A 6,647-nucleotide genomic window follows, 5' to 3' on the forward strand; every position below is an offset into this window, starting at 1 on the left:
ATGTGGTGTTTCTCCAAAGGTTGTGGGGGGGGGGGCGGGGGGGGGGGAAGAGCGTGTTTTCAGAGTTTAGTTTGGAATTTGGAGCCCAAGTTTGCCCCTTGGTGCTCCGCACCATTTTGCAGGGCTTCTGGTTAAACATTCCATCTTGGTTTTAATGGAAGGACTTGGTACATCCAAAACCCTAGAAGCTCCCGCTACCTCTCCTGGATCCACACAGAGAACAAGAGGACGCCTTGAGTCCCAGGAAGTAGCTCGCCATGTATGTGGATATTTCTAATTTACGGGTAGAAAACTCTCCAGTTAAAAAACAGGCTAGCTAGTAATCTATTTAAAACCGCGGCTGACATGATAAATGAAACAGAATAAATGTATACAGCGAGTGAGCCTCGGCGGGAACACGGGGGGGGGGGGGGGGGGGGGGGGGGCAGAGCGCTTCTGCTGACAGCGACTTTCCGTCAGTGGCCTGTCTCTCTTGGAGGCAGCTGTCAATCACAGGCCAGCCCGCGCTCCCGGGGGAGTTCATTGTGCCCGCAGACAGTTGTGGAATAACTGCTCCTAGGCGTCGGAGCAGCAGATGGAGTGTATCTGCCAATCATTGTCACTAATTATTAACTTCTGTCACTCAGAGCAAGGCAACATCTCGGCGCCTGATCCGCTGTGATTTGATCTGCCACGCCACCTCGGAGACAGACGGAGCAACCCTTCATTCCGGTCACACTCTCAGCACTTTGCTGGGTCAGCCGCTGTGACTCAGTGCTGCGCCCCAGACCGGGCTGACGCACGTGGCTGTGCACACGCGCCCCGGCTTCCAGGAGGCAAAGCCACCGCGAGAGGCCTCCTGGGGGCCCACGCCAGGGGCGCCGGTGCCTACTCGTTAATTATTAAAGGAGGGCGTTTTTATCTTGTCCGCTGGCAGAATCGAGGCTAAAATAGAAGAAAGAGACCAATTTAGAGGGTTTTCTTCTCTTTGCTCCACCCGGGGACCAGTGATTATCACTCAAGTTCACATTGATTATATTCCTATGATCTCTTCTCAACCTTGTGATTTGGGAGCTGGCGATGTCAGCCTGAATAATTAATTAAGGCATCCGTGTAGCTCGCTTTGCAAACAGGAGCTATAACCTGAGTGGATCTTTGCTATGGATTGGGAGGTGGGAGACTTGGGTTCAGAGAGCCTCTTTATGACAAGACTGGGGAGGGGGCTCAGGGATCTTCAAGCCCAGCATCCCCCAGAGAGGACATGACTTTCCAAGGTTGGGAAGCCCTGAAGATCACGCAATCAAAATAAGTGCATCACGTCCCAGGCTGGGCAGGTCGTGGTGCTGTAGCGCTGCGCCAACTGCCCTCTGCTAAGGGGTTTGGGGAGATGCCTGAGACTCCTGTAAGGGGCTGAAAGTATGGCCACCTACTCTGAAGTCCCTCTGGGCACCCTAGTACGCACCGCTTTCCCTCTCTGGGAAATGATCTCTGCTCATGCGCAAAACTAGGATAATTACAGATGCTCCTTCCAGGACTGGGGTAGAGCGCTTACACCTCATGAACAAAGCCCTAACTCTTCCCAGCATCATAGATACTGGGTGTGGAGGTGCGCCTGTAATCCTAGCACTTAGGAGGTGGAGGCAAGAGGACCAGCAGTTCAAGGTCAACCCTAGCTACGTAGTGAGTTCAGCACCAATCTGGGATGTGTGTGTGTGTGTGTGTGTGTGTACATATATGTGAGACTTTGCCTCAAAAAAAAAATCAAAACCAGAACTTCCTTCAATGGACACACCTTGCCTGGCTCTTGCCTGGCACAGTTAACGCTCTCTTGGTGGGGATGCATCCATTATCCATTCATGCCAAGTAAGAGTTGGATTTTAAGAAGCATGAGAAACCTGCTATGAGCCTACAGACCTGGCTGTTGTTTCCATAACTACCCGTCTGGGACCTGCTTGGGTGAACTGATGCAGCCTGGGGGGTGAGCACACATGGGCTGTGTGTGTGAGGTGATGCCCCTTAGCTGGATCTCTGTCAAAGCAGCCAGCTCTCTGACAAGGTGGGGTTCTATTCCCATTTGCTTTGCGTACCTTTTCTTCACGGAAGGTGCTCTAGGGCGGTCCAGCCAGCGCTTGGTTAGAAACTAAGCCAAAGTCCAGAGCTGGAAATCAGAGTCTGACTGCATTTGAAAGCACACCCCGCTGTGTGCAACACCCGCCAGGGATGCTCTAGGCCACCCAAGATGAGAACCCCACCAGACTCCCTGCCCTGCTGCAATTCCCATGACTACACTAACCTTGCCCTGCCTTGCTGCAGTCCCCGAGACCATACAGAGTGCTTATGTGACACCATGGGATCCTTTGTTGTCTAAACCAGTCTGGTCCTGTCTGAACTGGTCTAAACCGGTCTGGTCCAGTCGAAACCAATCTGAACTGGTCTAAACCGGTCTAAACCAGTCTGAACCAATCTGATCTGGTCTGAACCAGTGGTGACTGTTCTGGTCCAGTCTGCACCAGTTGAGACTGGTCTAAACCAGTCTGGACCAATCTGGTCTGGTTGGGACCAGTCTAAACTGGTCTGGTCTGGTCTGGACCCTTCGAAACCAGTCTAAACCGATCTGGCCCAGTCTGAACCAGTCTGAGCCAGTCATGACCGGTCTGGTCCAGTCTGGAAGGGTTGAGAATGGTCTAAACCATTCTGGTCCGGTCTTCACCGGTCGAGACTGGTCTGGTCTGGTCTGGTCTGGACCAGTTGAGACCAGTCTGGTCCTGTCAGAACCAGTCGAGACAAGTCTGGTCTGGTCTGGACTGATTGAGAAGGGTCTGGTCTGGTCTGGACCGGTCACGACCGGATCAGACCGGACCAGACCAGTTTAGACCTGTCTCGACCAGTCCAGACTGGACCAGACCGGTCACGACTGGTTCAGACTAGACCCTTGTCTCTGCATAGTGATTTCTGGGAGCTGCTGTCTCCCCATTATCCCTCTTTCTCTACTCGGGCTCTTGCAATTTCTCCAGTGTGTCAGCTTCATGGCAGTCAGATACCCCAGGTGACAACCAGAGCTTCGAGGCTCGGTGAGAGGAGACAAGAGAAAGATAACAGACAGCTGCCTGCTGCCTCTTATGTTCTGGTCTCCAAAGTCAGGCAGCCTCATTTCCTCCAGTGTTTCTTAGTCAAAGCAATGGCAGAGGTCAAGGGACAGACTCCCATGTCAAGAAAAGCAGGACTCAGGTACCTGTTGGTGCAGCTGTCTTTGGAAGCCACGAGCCATGACACCTTCCCTGGCCATCCCCTGTAATCTAGAAGCCAGGCCGATACCATCTCTAGGGAAGCCATAGGACTCCAGCTCTGGAGAGGATGAGAAACCAGGGGCTCATTGCAAGTCACACCTAGGACAGGCAGTCTGGAGTCCTGAGCAGGAGGAGTCTTATGAATACAGTGTTGCTACCGTGCCCAGCCTCCTCACACAATGGGTTCAATCACAGCAATGCCTTTCTTGGGCTGGTATTGACTTCATTGGTTCCTCGGGGAGAGTGAAGCCCTCCATTTCCTGGAATATGCCACCTCCCTCCTTCCTTGAGGTCTGGCACATTTAGTTCTCTCTGTGAGGAACATGCCCTGCCCTGCCTGCATGTTCTTGCTAACTCCGCTGAAACTTTAGGTTTCAACTTCCTTGCTACTTCTCTGGGAAGTCCGTCCCCAACTAACTCCCTCCCTGCGTCAAAGCTTCCAGTTGCCACTGTCCTAGCACCCTGCATTTCTCCTTATAGCCTCTCCCACCGGTGTAACTAAATAATTGTCTTAAACGGCCCTGGAGTTTTATTTTTTGAGACAGAGTCTCTAAAGCTCAGGCTGGCCTTGAGTCTCACGTGTGGGTGAGGGTGACCTTGAACTCTTAATCCTCCTGTCTCAACCTCCCAAGCCTCCCAAGCAAGGGATTTCAGTCCTGCTCTACTATGCCCAGTTTCTTCAAGCTGGAATAGCTAGGGCTTTGTGCAAGCCGCCCAGGCACTCACTAACGAACCCACTCCTCCAGGCGTTACATATGGTAAGGTAACAGAGATCAGGACAATGGTCTGGGAAGGAATTTGCTTCTTGTAGTTCTTAGGAGATAGGGTGTCCCAGACTATATAGGGCCACATAGTGGAACATGGGCTCAGTTGAAAGAAAGAGAGTAGAAGGAAGAACACAGAAGTCTTAGGGTTTCTCTTGCTGTGAAGAGACGCCATGACCACAACAGCTCTTGTAAAGGAAAACCTTTACCTGAGGCTGGTTCACAGTTCAGCGGTTCAGTCCATTCTGTCACAGCAGGAGCCTAGCGGCATGCAAGGAAGACACAATGCAGGAGAGGTAGCTGAGACTTCTACATCTGGATCCACAGGCAACAGGAAGAGACAATGAGCCACCAGGCTTGGCTTAAGCATTTGAGACCTCAAAACTCGCCCCCAGTGATACACTTCCTCTAACAAGGCCACACCTCCTAATAGTGCTGCCCCCTTTGAGCCTATGGGGCCATTTCATTCAGACTACAATGGGCCAGAGGCTTTATTCTGGTTTCGATGGGAGGAGACAGGCAAGACACATTTAAGCAAATTCAGGATTAGGGAGTTTGAATAATTACTACAGGCTCTGGGCTGTAGGGTGGACTCCATTTGCCCAGTCCTGGCCCAGGGGAAACTTAGGACAAGGCCCTTCATACTGGCTTGGTGTTTGGGAGTTGGGTAAATGAAGCAGTTGGTGACCAGAGATCTCTGGACTGGTCGCTTTGTGCATAGAAGGTTATGTTCTCGAGGAGTTAGCTAGCCTGGAGGGGTGATGTCTACCCAGCATTAGCAAGGCTTCCAACATGGTAGTACTTTATATAATGCCGAAAGGAGAAAGGCAAGGAGCTGGGGAGATGGCTCATTCGGTAAAGCGCTTCCACACAGCATGCGAGCAGAGTTCAAACCATAGATAGAAGTGGTGTGTGAAAGAGTCAGGATGCACTGATCACCCCAGCACTGGGGAGGCAGAGGCAGATGGCTCTCCAGGGCTCACTGGCCAGCCAGTCTACACTAATCACTAAGTCTCTAGCCAGTGAGAGACTCTATCTCAAACACGGAGAACAGCACTTGAGGAACGATGCCCAAATCTGACCTCTAAGCCCCACCCCAACACAAGTATACATACATACACACACACACATACAAGGGGGCGGTACAGATCTGACTAATCTAGTAGGTGTATGTGGCATGCCACCCTTCCCTTCAGAGGCTACCTACCCTCCATGGGGCCTGGCAGGCTGTCTCACTGCTAAATCCTCAGGCCAGCTGAGAGTAACTGAGTTCTAGCATCACAGTGGTCACCTGCCTGGTCTCACAGTACAGCTCCATGCCATGTGGGCCCAGGGCTGCTGAAGGAGGGCCTGGAGTCGTTCCTTCCTTCCTCATGAGCTTCCTGCCCTTTACTTTGCCTCTTCAACTAGAGGGACCTGTGGAGAGTCCAGGCCTGTGTCCTGTGCATATATAAAGCCCTCCAGACTGGGTACCCAGACTGAGAGCTTTAGGCTGATGACGTTCAGTAGAACTCTCTAGGCTGGTGGCCATCTTCTGTGTTTTGTGCTATCTAATTCTGTAGCTATTAGCTACATGAGGCTAAAGAGCATCTAAAATACAGCTGTACAAATAAGGGGATAGTTCTAATTTCCCAGTTGTTTTCACCACCTTCAATTTAAATGGCCACGTGTAGCTCGTGACTACGGCCCTAGCCCCAGATCTGAGCATAGTTCTAAATCCTAAGGCACAAGAATGGCTTAGCTCAAGGACAACCTGTTCAAGAAGACAGGCTCACTTCTGTGCCTCCAGCCCCCCATGGGCCCTGACCATCTTTGAGCATCATTTAAAGATGAAGAAAGATAAAATTACAGGAGGGGAGCGTGGAGCCCTTCTCTCCTGATTGCTCCATTCAGCCTCATCTCTTCGGAAAATGATATTCAGGCTGTTCCTCTCGCTAAATAGTAGAAGGCTGGGGAACAGGGAGCCAGCATGAAGAAAACTACAGGCTTCTGCCCAGCATCTGCCCTCCCTCATCCCACACCTGCACAAAAAATTGGGGAGGGGGCATCCACCCCACCCCATCCTCTTCTTGTTCTTGATGACCAGAATGGGGGCAGGGAGCCACACAGCAGGGGGCAGGCGGGTGAACAGACCACAACCAGAGGAATCTGTAAACACCTGGAAGGGCACCAGCTGAATCTGGGGCTGATGGGGACTTCAAGCAGAACTAATGGCCGGGTTCCACACCTCATTAGCTGGGTAGGATTCCTTCTACCTGTCCCTCACCCCCGCCCCACTACTGGGTGGAAAGAATTTTGTTAACAATGTTAAACTATTTGCCATTTCCGAAAGGAGGAAAAATCAATTAAAAAAAAAGAGAGCGAAAGTAAAAATTAATTTCTTCATTCCTTGTGCTGATCGTTTGAGATAGGATTCTCCCCGATGGGGATCCGGGGAAGAACACAGGTCCTAGGGCATTCGATAGAACATTCTCTCTGCAGTGATTAAGGTTGCGTCTCCCACCACGTCCCTGAAAACGTGGCCTGGGACTCAGTACAACGTCCAGTTTCATGCAGTTCCCCTTACTTCACAGGAGTGAAACCCCAAATTTAGGGTGTTTGGCAGCAGCGGATAAAC

The 6,647-nt window shown here is 51.5% G+C and overlaps 1 long non-coding RNA gene across 1 annotated transcript; it reads right to left on the minus strand.

Annotated features, from left to right (window-relative positions):
• Positions 1 to 467: 467 nt before the first annotated feature.
• Positions 468 to 4,343, minus strand: LOC121447937. The gene is made up of 3 exons (XR_005974315.1): positions 4,240 to 4,343; positions 3,212 to 3,324; positions 468 to 924 (listed from the first exon to the last, which is right to left on the minus strand). It is a non-coding gene; the product is annotated as an uncharacterized LOC121447937 (long non-coding RNA).
• Positions 4,344 to 6,647: the final 2,304 nt, after the last annotated feature.

The sequence above is a fragment of the Microtus oregoni genome, unplaced genomic scaffold (genome assembly GCF_018167655.1).
Source record: "Microtus oregoni isolate MIOR12 unplaced genomic scaffold, Mior012 000005F_ref0000423, whole genome shotgun sequence".
Lineage (NCBI taxonomy): Eukaryota > Metazoa > Chordata > Mammalia > Rodentia > Cricetidae > Microtus > Microtus oregoni.